The 13,662-nt window shown below is 37.3% G+C and overlaps 2 long non-coding RNA genes across 2 annotated transcripts; one reads left to right on the top strand and one right to left on the bottom strand.

Annotated features, from left to right (window-relative positions):
• Nucleotides 1-486: 486 nt before the first annotated feature.
• Nucleotides 487-2,961, bottom strand: LOC136705187 (uncharacterized). Its single transcript, XR_010804035.1, has 3 exons — nt 2,807-2,961; nt 2,129-2,184; nt 487-741 (listed from the first exon to the last, which is right to left on the bottom strand). It is a non-coding gene; the product is annotated as an uncharacterized lncRNA (long non-coding RNA).
• Nucleotides 2,962-8,633: 5,672 nt separating this feature from the next.
• Nucleotides 8,634-12,191, top strand: LOC136705244 (uncharacterized). Its single transcript, XR_010804042.1, has 3 exons — nt 8,634-8,744; nt 8,994-9,059; nt 12,125-12,191. It is a non-coding gene; the product is annotated as an uncharacterized lncRNA (long non-coding RNA).
• The last annotated feature ends 1,471 nt before the right edge of the window (nt 12,192-13,662 follow it).

Raw genomic sequence — 13,662 nt, 5'->3', positions numbered from 1 at the left:
AGAAACATCAGTGGCTGTCCTAGCTTCATTCAACAAGAGCCCACAGCGTAGCACTCGCAGCATGTCACTGGAGAGTGGCGTCAGTCGAATATCCCTATATTGGCTACTCACAAATGGCACCCTTTCAAACTCCAGCTGCTGCAGCATCTCAACGAGGATGACCCAGATCGGCACACTGAATTTGCAGAATGGGCAAAACGATAATTGGAACAGGATCCTCAGTTTACACAGAAGATTTTTTCAGTGATGAGGCAAACCTTTAATGTGAATGGTGAAGTTAACATCAAAACCACCGCTATTGGTCTGACACTATCCCACATTGTATAGATCCCTCCAAGACTGTTGGAACAAAAGAATTGATGGTATGGTATATAGGGTACAAAGATAGTGGGGTCATTCTTCATTAATGGAAACCTCAGGGCCACTGGATATGCAAAATTGCTACATGATGAAGTGTTTTCCTCTTTATGCACTGAAGCTGGCGCGTTCTCTGAGTTTTTCCAGAAAGATGGTGCACCACCACATTATGGGTGCCAGGTCCGAGCATTCCTAGATTAACAGTTTCCTGGAAAGTGGATTGGTCATCAGGGGCCAGTTGAATGGTCTCCCGATCTGACCCACTTAGACTTTTATCTTTGGGGTCACCTGAAGGCAATTGTCTATGCTGTGAAGATACGAGACGTGCAGCACCTGAAACTTTGGATACTGGAAGCCTGTGGTAGCATTTCTCCTGCGTTGTTGCTATCAGTGTGTGAAGAGTGGGAGAAGAGGGTTACATTGACAATCCAACACAAAGGGCAGCACTTTGAACACATTTTATAAGTGGTCAGAAACTTGTAAATAACTCATGAAAGAATAAATTTACGTTAAAACCAAACACACCATTGTTTTTCTTAAGTTTGATGTGTCACATGACCCTCTTCCCATTGTAAAAAACAAAAGTTGGATCCAAAATGGCCAACTTCAAAATGGCCACCATGGTCACCACCCATCTTGAAAAGTTTTCCCCCTCCCATATACTAATGTGCCACAAACAGGAAGTTAATATCACCAACCATTCCCATTTTATTAAGGTGTATCCATATAAATGGCCCACCCTGTAAAACTAAATTATTTTAATAATGATCCACTTCAAACTGAATTTTAGATGAACACAATCAATACATTAGTTCAAACCAAAATAGACATAAATAGACATGAAAGTACTAGGGTGTTATTTGGACTATTACATTTTAACAGTTATCTCTCCATTTAGTGATTTTCTATTGATACACAGCCTGATACTAGATTACTGAGAATAATCTATTACTCTCTGAGAATAAACTCGGAATAATTCACTGCACATGTAATTTAATGGGGCAGACACAACCACAGCATAATTGAGGAATGTGGTGTGTTGCTGAAGTCATACTATTTCAGGATTTCAGGAATAAATACTCAGTTCTCTTCCACATCAAGACCAGATTGTGATTAGTATTTAAACTCTGAATTGCTGCAAGAACCCCTTTATTCACAAGAGATCATGCAGTTTCACAGGATACAATTAATAATCATGAAAATGATCGATCCAGAGCATGTGGAACTCCAGGGTGACCACAACGCTCCATCGCGATACGACTCGGATAATAAACTAAAGTCGTATGCATCGCAGTCAGGGGCTGCACTGACAGGTTTAGTCGTCATGTCATGTGGATGCATTTAATAAATAATTCTGTTCACTTCACTGAGTGCTTCTTTCACAACTCACTTTACGGCGCACAGACTGTGAGTCTGTCTGTCTACATATTATATTAAATAATAACCCAAAACAGTGTTTCTCTAAATATTCTGACTTTATTCTCAGAATTATATGGACATTTTTTACTTAGAATTATTCCAAGATTTTTCTCTGGATTATTCTGACATTATTCTCTGAATTATTCCGACTTTATTCTCAGAATTCTGACTTTATTCTCGGGATCTTGTTTTTTTTTTTTTTTTTCCCCTCAATGCCATGGCCCTAAAAAACATTGTTGCACCCTCTGCCAACTTTTTAAATCCAGAATTCCCCTCATTTCACAGAATTAACAGAAGCATATACTCATAATATGAAAAAAAAATGTGATAAACTGCTTGATTATTTACTTACACAAATGCTATTGGCAAATCTAGACCCAATCTTGCTCACGAAGGACAAGGCATTTCCTGTCAAGAAAAAGCATGGTTACATCACATTTAAGATGTGATTTTGTTGACTTCCCTAATCTTAAACAAACTGTCAGGATCGAGAGGGCGGACTGACTGAGGGCGGACGCACTCGCTAAAACACAGTTCTTTTATTAAAGGAAAAATAACGAAACAAACACTAACAGACTTGAGGGAAAACACGAAGCAGGGAACAGATGAGGCAACACAACGACTGAGAACTGAAACAAAACTATAACAAGGACAGACTAGATTGGGCAACGAAATGATGATAGATAACGACCAAGAAGAAACTGTAGAGACAGACAGACAGACTAGATAACACGACCGATATGAGAAAGGAGAAACAACACGACTGAGAACACGACAAAACAGAGGTGAAAAGAGAAATGTTCGACCAGAGGAAGTGAGACAAGAGGGCTTAAATACCAAACATAGACGAGACGCACCTGACACAGATAACAAGGGGGCAGGGTAACAAATGAGACAAACGAGGAGGCGGAACTAAGACGGGACCAGAACAACAACAAAACAAAGCCATGTGCTGAGATCGAGCACATGGCCGGAAAAACAGACACGACAAGACGAGGACGTGACACAAACTCTGTCCCCACTACTTTACTTTGGTTGTGTGGCTTCATAGATGGAGTGCATGTCTTTGACTGACATGCTCATGACCCAGATCTGTCTCCCATTGAATATGTATGGCACATCATGAAGATTGGAGGTAGACAACAGTGACCACAGACTGTGAGCAGTTCATATCTTGTATTCAACAACACTGGGCAAAAATCCACTGTGAAAAAATGGCAAGAATTATTATAGTCTATTAATAAATCATAAAAAATATTAATAAAATAAAATGTTAAGTGGCCAAATGGTAAACATGCCTTTGTCCATAATTTTTAGAATGTGCTCCAGAGATGAATATCACAATTGAAATCACTGAAAACCAGTTCTATGTGCTTTTGTCTGTTAAATAAAGCTTTAAATGAATTAACACATTACAGACAGTTATTCCATCTTGGATTTATGCAATGCACATAACAGTGCATTTGTGTCAAGTGCCCTTGAAATTAGAGTGGTGTAAATGCACAGTTGCTGAACATTTAAATGACCTTTGCACATGCTTGCTCTTTCTTTTTTTCCCCCACATAAATACACATTCAAAGACTGAACGTGAAGTGAAGAAAGCAGTCAAAGTTTCCTCAAAGCCCTGAGTGAATGACGTTTACCTAAACCTCGCCCACAACATACAAACGACGTGTCAGATTCTAATGATAAGATCTAGAGCATTCACTGGACCTCTCTGGCACAACAGTGAAATATGGCTTTGAGACAACTCTGCATCATCAGCCTAGGTAAGGTCTTAAAATGCAATTAGCTTTTTCCTGAAAGCTAGTTTTCTTTTTAAATTTAGTAGTGAAGAATACAGATCAAAAGTGAAATGTCTATTTATCATTCTGTGCAGGAATCAGCCCTGAGAGTGATAATCAGAATTTGACACTATATGCTATAGTGATTTAGAGCCCATTACCTCAACATTAACATACACTTCTCTTTTCTGTCCACCAGTACTCTTTAGCTCTCTCTCTTTCTGTGCGGAAAAAAACTGGAACCTGAAAGCACCCCCCACGCTTGCAGGACATTTGGGCTCCTGTGTGGTCATTCCATGTACATTTGAGTACAAAAAATGCTCAAATGAAAAGAGCCATCCTGAAAAGGGATCCTGGGAAAAAGATGGTGATAAAATATTTAACACTAATCCATCACTAATAATTCCGGCTTTCAAGGATCGGACAGAGCTGCTGGGGAATGTAGCGAATAAGAGTTGCACACTCAAGATCAACAACCTCACTGAGCAAGATAATGGAAGCTATGTTTTCAGGGTGGAAGGATACAGGGGTAAAAACAGGGATATATGTCACTACAGCTACCTACAACATCCAGTGACTCTAACTGTAGTCGGTGAGTTGGCTTTAAATTTCACATTCAATCTCACAACACTTTAACTACAAAACCTTTCACTCACCTGTGAACCGAAGAATAGGACTCAAAACACTTTGTCTTCTCAGAAAATCTCATCTTTGCTGTTGATTTTTGATGCCTTCTATTATTTAAATCTTAAAACAACAAGGTGGACTTCAATAATGGTCAATACAATGAATGGCCAAAAGATTCCATAAAACCAAAAGTATTATTAGGTGGTTTGTTGCCTCCTGACTGTAGTAACAGCCTTAACTTTTCTACTTAAGCTTTACATTATATTGTGGAAAACTGGAGTCCACTGTACTCAAAAACAAGACCATTAGTGAGGTCAAGTACTGATGCCACTATGTACTGAATGGTGCTCCATCACTCTGAAGAACCGTTTAAATTTTAATACAGAACCTGAATATGTATTAGTTTTATTCACTGCTGTTCCAGTCGAAAATTACATTTCAGTGAAAAGATAATAACAGAAAATGTCCTCCAAAACACTCAGCAGGAGCATTATTTCACTCTAGTTAAGAAAATAGAGTTTGTTTAAGACTCCAATTGCATACTCATATTGTGGCTGCATCGCAGCAGAGTCCCCAGTTGATCTCAAAATTGTACATCTGATCATTTGAGAGTTTAAACAGTATCATGATTCTGAAGGTGAATACATTTTCAACGTATTTTCCAGCCTCTACTTGCCCTTTGTGTTTGCTCATTTCTGAAAGTAGGCTATTACCTCAATGACATGTTTTTACAACACAAACTGGGTTGACACATGGATCGAACCTAAACCTCCGTGGCCATAAACACCAAGAAACACTAACCCCTAGTCTTTACCTTAGGCATACAACCCGTCATCACAATGGACGAGGTGAAAGTCGGACTTCCTGCCACAGTAACATGTTCAGTCAACTACAGCTGTGAATCAAGCCCACCCAAGATAAGATGGAGTCATGAGCAGAGAGGAAATACCGAGACAACTCCGAAGGATGATGGAAGTCAATGGACATTGACCTCAAATTTGACCTTCCAGTCCAATAAAAGTGACCTGGGCACCAAGATTAACTGTTCTGTGAAGTACAACAGAATGGAAATAAATGAAACCCTTTTACTTAAGCTGGGCTGTGAGTAGCTGTATTAAAGTATACTTCCAGCAAAGAGTGAATGTTTGTGACAGTTAAAGCTAATCTTTTATCAGATTCTATAAGTTACAGTTAAAACAGTTTAAAAAATCTGTGATAAACTAGTTTTGCTTTTACTGAATGCTGCTGTATAAAATTTTTCATTTTAACTGGCCACTGTTAACCGCCTAAAACTTCTTACTAAAAACAGGCATTTATCTATTTTAATTCAGTTCAGCAGTATCCTGTTTTTATTTCATTCAGATCCACCAGAGATAAAACAATCTTCTTGTGTCAATTATCTCTGCTATTGTGTGGTTGAATACAGTCCTCCCACCACTATACAATGGATTTTACCAAATGAAACTAGAAGTGTCAGTACTTACACTGATGGCCATGAAGTGAACGTTACTTTGAATTTAAGTGATGTGGACTGGAGAGGTGGAGCAGTGCAATGTCATGCCAGGAATCAGTATGGAAGTGCTACCAGGAGCTTCAGTCTGGGTACAGTAATCTTCTCCCATTATAATATAATGTAGAGAACAGAGAATTTTTAGGCCATTTACATAGCTGTTTTTTAGCTACTATGAAATATTTGTGACTACTGTGTAACTAATGTGTATGTTTTATGTGGATTGAACTTACCAGTCACATCTTAAAGGTGCATTAGGCTAGATTTAAAATACCTTTATGGAGATGTAGATACAATAAAACCAGAGCAGACGTTTCCCATTTTGGGACCATCTTCAAATTTTGTTCATGAAAACAAACACACCATACCTAGCTATAGTGTACTACTACTATACTACTTACTGTGAACACCATGATAATCTGCAAAATGTGCATTAGTCCTGTCTTCATGGTGCAATCAAGTTCAGACCAAACACAAATGTACACTCTGCGCAGTATTTTATGTTCTATCTTTAGTACATTCATAAATTCAGCTTCATTCTGTGAAGTTGTTTCATCCAAGATATTACTTTACCTACAGTAGTTTTGTAATGGATACAGATTTATTATGTAAAGACAGTCATTCAGACAGTTTAACGATTTAACGATGGTGTTTACATGCTTGTGTCTAGTTTCAATCCCCTTCAAATGTAAGATTCTGTCCAACTTGGCAGCACAGCTTTTACCCACAGTGATATCCTCTGCTTGCGCAGGGTGTTTACTGGAATCTGCCATGTTTTCTAAGATGAAGACATGAAGATGGCATTTAGGAGAGTCTGTTAACCCGCAGTAATCGCTGATTACTCCGGCGTGATTAAATTTTGTGACTGGTTACAGGCAAAACGTGTGAAAACAAAGTCACACTGAGCATTGCTGTCAATTACATTCAAAAGTACAGGCCTTATGTTGTGTGTTCATGTTTGTTTTATGTGGATGAACAAAGTAGAAATGGAGATATCATAAATTTAAATGTGATTTTTTTAAAAAACACGCTCCCACATAAGTAAAAGTGTGAAAAACAGGATGGGACAGGCACTGCTTTTACTAAATATCTTTGTAAATTTGTCTAATATAAATGGAAAAAAGGGTTGGAATGTACTGTCTAAATGCAAAATCAGAAGCATACTTAAATAAATAATATTTTAAATAAATTTCCTCATATTTTGTGGTTAATTGTAATTATTTAGAATCTAAAATAAAATTAAATAAATACTAATGCACCTTTAAGGCCAGAGAACACTGGCAGGGCACAAATGAAGGAATAACTATAAATAAATGTGAAACGTTTGAGAGATGAAATTCACTGAAATCTACTCTTCTTATTCATTCAGTTTCATTTAATATATCAGTTCTATTTCAGATGCAAAGATTAGAATGTATGTGCTCATTAAGGTGTGCGCATGAATCTACTACTTTGATCTTACTGAAGTTTACTGAATCAAATATGAGTTGTGTAACAAAGAGTTTATCTAAGGCTCCAGATTACTTGAATTAGAACCCATTAGAACAGACAGACTGAGAAAGTCATAGTCAAACACTGATTGTTTAATGTTATCTCTTATTTGTAGGTGTTCCAGTCCTGTACATCATAATCTCTGTCTTTGGTGCAGTCATCCTGTTCTTTCTGGCTCTTATTGTGCTGGTTTGGAGATACAGAAATCTTCAGAAGTATGTTCTCTTTCTGATTCTATGTTGTAATTTAACAGGGGGTTGGTGACAGAGGGGTGGTGTACTGTGGCCCATGACACAGGAAGGCTAGAGGAAACCAGACCTCAAGCAATCTATATCAGATCTCTCTTAAAGATACTGATGCAAAAGTACTTACATGAAACAAAAAAAGCCACTGTCTAAAGAGCATACATCTTCACAAAAACTACACAGACACCACAGAAATCTATTTCTCGCCTGCTTCTTGTAGTTGGTATATGTATTGGATTTCACCACTGTTCTCCAAACTGCAGGTCTGATAAGCTATACTAGTAAGGATCTTTGCACAACACTCCTAATGTCACATTGGCCTGCCCCTGTAACATGTCAGAGTATGTTGTTCTGGATAAGAGAATCTGATTTAAAAGTAAATCATCCATGGTAAGCATTTTCAGATGACTCCTCTGCACTCTGCAGCATTGTGCATGTATGATTTTATGGCTTATTTGAGACAACACGAATAACAGCAAAAACTGTTTGTGAAAGTCATTTATAGATACCTTTTCACATATATCATAACGTAAGGATCCAGGAGTCACATTCTAGCACATCATTGTTTGTATTCACATATTTTTTTTCCACTACAGAAAGAAAAACGATTGTATTATGATGAACCCACTGTACAAAATGACAGAGTGAGTAAACATGCAATGTAGAAACAGAATATGGAAAACTTCTGAATCCTTAGTGTAAAGGAAATATCCGTTTGTAGTTTAATTATTTCAAGGAGAAACTGACTTGTTGAATTTAAATTTCTGAACTCCTTAAATCATTCATTAAATTTTTCATATATTTTCTTTAACCACTTCATCCTGTCCATGGTTGTGGTGTGTCCAGAACCAAGACAGAATGACTGGGCACAAGGCAGGAACGCACCCTGAACAGGGTGCCAATCCAACCCCACATTCATGCAATCACTCACATCAACAAACACTTTCGAACAGCAAATCAACCTAGAAACAAGGGTTTTTGGGCTGTGGGAGGAACAAAGAAACCACAGCAAACCAACGCGTACACAGTAAGAACACATCAAACTCCTCACAGACAGCAGCCTGGGGAAGGGTCTGAACTAACAACCCCAGAACCCTGGAACTGTGTGTGACAGACCTGTTGTGCCACTGTGCTGCCTAAAATGGAAATTCAAATTGAACTATAGGAAATTTGTATTCAATTTTAATTTTAATTCTGAGATGTTGATTCCATACCCTCACTGTTTTTTTTCCCTTCTATCTAAGGCAAGGGGAACAACAGAGTTACAGGACAGAAACTAGAAAAAAATCAGCTGTGGCAACCAGACGGCCAGTAAGTCCAGAATGATTGAATCAAATTGATTAATACATACTGCCTCATTTGAATAATATATCTAACAACTTAAGGAAATCAATTTTCATTTAGTTTTAGTTAAGTAATTAAGTTTTCCTAAGTTTACTGTGATTATTTGAACTCTAAAGCCGATGATGATCAACACTATTCACATGAGACTGTAGGAGTTCTTACTCTTGTATTTCTGTTATACTTGTCTTTAATTATATCTTAATTTCTTCTAAACAGGCACCACCAATTCCAGAGATGAGCACAGCAAACAGCAACCAAACAGGCGGCGATTACATTTTTCCAGTACCAATGAAACTTTAGTTTATAAATTTATAAACTTTAGTATATAAATGATGAAAGTTTGTACATTAATGATGCTACTTGAGGGAGAAACTGTGTATTGTATTTCTGTTCACATTGTGTTAAGACGCATGAATGAACAACCAACATTATTCATGACAATAGCCTAGCAATAAGCTAAACTCAAATTTAGAGGTACCGTTATTCTTGTAAATGTGACCGAAGTCGAACTCGAATTCATCCGACACTATAAACCTCCATAGTGCAACACTGGGGTCAAGCTATCCGCACTTTAGAAACTGACGGTGAAGCCATTCGCGCTTCAAATCCGAATGCACTTATAAGCGCGTCATTACGGTTTTTCATTGCGGAGACCACCACATCCGCTTTGGGACAGATTGAGAATCTGAAACCCACGTTTGAGCAGTGATGTCTCTGTCACTACATCAATAAATGCACGCAATGCTAAAATGGACTAAAATGAACAAGCCATTATGAATATATTTCGTTTTAAATAACTTTAAAGAGGCAAAACACGCATTGATTATTTCATATATTTACGTATTTTTTACTTTTCTATAAACACTTGTTTGGCTTTGAATGGTAATCCTGGTGGACATGTAGAAATACAGATTACATTTTACTGTCATTAAACAGAGGGACCTCACTGTATAATTTTCTCATGAATTTATACTGAATACCTACTGATATGGATTTCACAAAAACTACCCATAATGCCTAAACCATTCCACTGTCATTAAACAGAGGGACCTCTTGGCTATTAATTGTATGATTTTGGCAAAATGTCACTGTATACTTTTCTCATAAAATCATACTGAATACCTACCAATATGGATTTCTCAAAAACTACCCATAATGCCTAAACCATTCTACTGTCATTAAACAGAGGGACCTCTTGGCTATCAACTGTATGGGTATAGGTTGGAAACTAACCCTAGCTGTCTATGTTTTTGAACTTAGCCTACATGACAACCAATCAAATGAGAGCATCCGTCCACTACAGCAACGAAGAGCCCAGGAAGCCATGCTTATGTAACTGCAGGGAAGAGACCACTGATGCAACAGCAGAATATATAGTGCCGTGTGAATATATTTGGCCCCCTTGAACTTTCAACCTTTTGCCACAGGCTTCAAACATAAAGATATAAAATTTTTATTTTTTGTGAAGAATCAACAACAAGTGGGACACGATCGTGAAGTGGAATGAAATTTATTGGATGTGTCGAAATTTTTTAACAAATAAAAAACTGAAAAGTTTTTTAAGTTCCCCTTGCGTTAATAATATTGCACGCCCCACTTTTCAGTTTTTTATTTGTTAAAAAAGTTTGTTAAAAAAGTGTCCCACTTGTTGTTGATTCTTCACAAAAAATTAAAATTTTATATCTTTACGTTTGAAGTCTGTGGCAAAAGGTTGAAAGTTCAAGGGGGCCGAATACTTTCACAAGGCACTATATATTCTGCTGTTGCATCAGTGGTCTCTTCCCTGCAGTTACATAAGCATGGCATGCTGGGCTCTGGGCTGCTGTAGTGGACGGATGCTCTCATTTGATTGGTTGTCATGTAGGCTATGCAGGCTATGTTCAAAAACATAGACAGCTAGGGTTAGTTTCCAACCTAAAAACAGCTTAAAAACAGCTGTGCAGTCTGCCTTCCAAGCATCACAGAAATACAACTGTAACTCAAATGTATTTGCCATATGTTATGAAAATGCACAAGGTCCTTTCCCATGGGCTTCAGAAAATATCTTTCTTATCTATGTGAAGAATATACAGTGAAATTCTGTCAAAATCATACAGTTGATAGCCAAGAGGTCCCTCTGTTTAATAAGAGTAGAATGGTTTAAGCATTATGGGTATAGTTTTGAGAAATCCATATACGTATGTATTTAATATGATTTTATGAGAAAAGTATACAGTGAAAACTTACCAAAATCAAACAGTTAATAGCCAGGAGATCCCTCTGTTTAATGACAGTGGAATGTAAACTGTATTTCTACATGTCCACCAGGATTACCATTCAAAGCCAACAGAAAAGTAAAAAATACGTAAATATATGAAATAATCAGTGCGTGTTTTGCCTCTTTAAAGTAGTTTAAAACGAAATATATTCATAATGGCTTGTTAATTTTAGTCCATTTTAGCATTGCGTGCATTTATTTATGTAGTAACAGAGACATTGCTGCTGAAACGTGGGTTGCAGATTCTCAATCTGTCCCAAAGCGGATGTGGTGTTCGCCGCAATGACCGTAATGATGCGCCTATACGTGCATTCGGATTTGAAGCGCGAATGGCTACACCGTCAGTTTCCAAAGTGCGGATAGATTGACCCCAGTAATGCTACTACGTAGCCTAGTATAAGCTGAGCCACTAAGTTTAGCAAGTCAAGCTAACGTTAACTAACACCAACTAAAACAGGCGAAGTAAGTGTCCTTACCCTGTTTACCTCCATGTTACAGAGGCTCTTGAACACCTTTCGTTGGTGTCCTTACATGCCCATATTGTTGGAAAAGCGCCAGTGAAATGAGCTACAGATAACGGAGTGAGCGGATGGTCCTTTTCAAAGTGCCCGTTTAAAGTGGACAAATTTAGTCCATTTTCTGGATATTTTGGGATCTTTGGGCCATTTGTTCATGTCCCACTGTACATTGAATGATTGCAGCCAAAAACAACACACCTTTTCATCATTTTCCATTAAATTAAGTGCAACTTCTAGAGTTGTTGTCCACCATCTACGTCACAGGCAAGACGCCTATTAGAGTTTCCGAACACCGTTGGGGGGTCTTTTAAATCTTATTCCTTGAACTAGTAAGAAAAAACATGTTTTCTGACTATCAATAAACACAAGTTAGGAACTCAAATTCCACTGTATGTATTTTTTTGACACTTTCATATCCCTGGTGCTTAGCCTTTAAGATTAGCATAAATGTCTGGTTGCAGAACTGACAAAACTGCACTGCTCACTCTGACAGTTAGGACTGGCCTGATATTGTTCACTAAAATATTCAGGTGGTTAAAATTTCTTGTGAATATAAGCTTCAATATTAACAGGACTCTGCCCAGGACAGACGGAATGAGATGAAAAGGAGCAATGATATTAACATCATGCCTCATGAGGTAAAAATGACATATATACTAAAACGTCCATTTATTTCTAGATATATTGACTGTATGAAAATCTGAGTTGATGTCGATATGCCACCAGCTGCACAACTCTTACTACTCTTTTTATGCTTTACTCCCTGTTATATCAAAAACCTTGTTTGATCAAAAGCATAATAAAAAGTGGATTAATAAGAAATTCTCTAAAGTTATTTGGAAAATTTTGTTACATTAATTTTCATTGGAAATTCAAGCTGCAGAAGGTGTTTACTTATTCTTGTAAAGTTACCACTTTAGAGCTTTTGATCTGAGAGTGATGATCACATACACGAATTGGACTCGTATACACTTTCTACATAGTTTAATATTTGTGTGGAGCCTGCATTTTTAAATGTCCAAAAATGATTGAAAATCACAGCCACTACATTTGTTAGTCACAACTGAAGGAATACTGTGTTTTTCAACCAGAGTATCTTTGGTGTGTTTTCAAATACCATGGCCAATAACTGTGGTTTAGAAAATGTTAGAAACCTCTTCACTGTAAAAGTACTCTTAACAGAATCACCTGGACAGTTGCTGCTGTTGCATTCAATGCCATTGCTTTCCCTTTACCTTAACTGTGATTCAAGTCATCCGGTTGTTTCAAATACTAGGATTCATATTATTGCTACAAAACTACCTTTTATATTGTCTCAAAATGACAATATTATCTCAAAAATCCAATATTATCAGTGAGGTGCAGTGAGGTGAGGCACTGGACAAACAGAGCCAGGTTTACGTACATGAACCCCTGTAAGATTAAATTAGCAATAACTTTATTCGATTAGACTGGTATTTTTGCTATCTGGTACGGTCTGTTTATTGGGTCTAAACCTGATTTTCATTAATATCCCATGTTAAATTATTGTTACCAGAACCCATAAAAGTTTTGGTTAAAAACGGATCGGACTCATATCTGTGTCAGAGACAGCCCTTGTTGCCGATAAAGTTCAGATATTTACTTAAACACATGGAAATATACATTGGACGTTTATACAAAGGACATTTATAGCAGATCAGAAAAAAAATACTTTTATATTTATTTTTATTGTAATATAACAGCTGAGACACTGCCTCCCTGGTTTGACTGTGATCTGATTTTAACAATATGTTTATGTTGTTAATGGTTTTTGGCTTCACTCTATAGATACAGTAGACTGAGGTCAGGTGAAAATCTCTGAAGTATGCCTTAATTTATCTAGACATTAAGTTTACAAACAGCACTGTACTCTAATGTATATCTGTTGGCATGCTTATTTTTGATGTATCTAGATATTGTTTGAAAATTCTCTGTGTCTTGTCTACTGTGCAGGGAGATGAAGATCAAGGATATCACAAGAGAGGTCCAAATGGTCTAGGAGTCTCTAGCCGCAAATCAGACAGGTGCAAGAACATTATCTTTTTCTCATTTTTTCTTCTCTCTCTCTCTCACCCTCTCTCTCTCTCTC

This window comes from Hoplias malabaricus, chromosome 8 (assembly GCF_029633855.1).
Source record: "Hoplias malabaricus isolate fHopMal1 chromosome 8, fHopMal1.hap1, whole genome shotgun sequence".
NCBI classification, from domain to species: Eukaryota; Metazoa; Chordata; class Actinopteri; order Characiformes; family Erythrinidae; genus Hoplias; species Hoplias malabaricus.
Note: the sequence above shows the minus strand (reverse complement) of the source record. Positions and strands in the feature narration are given on the sequence as shown.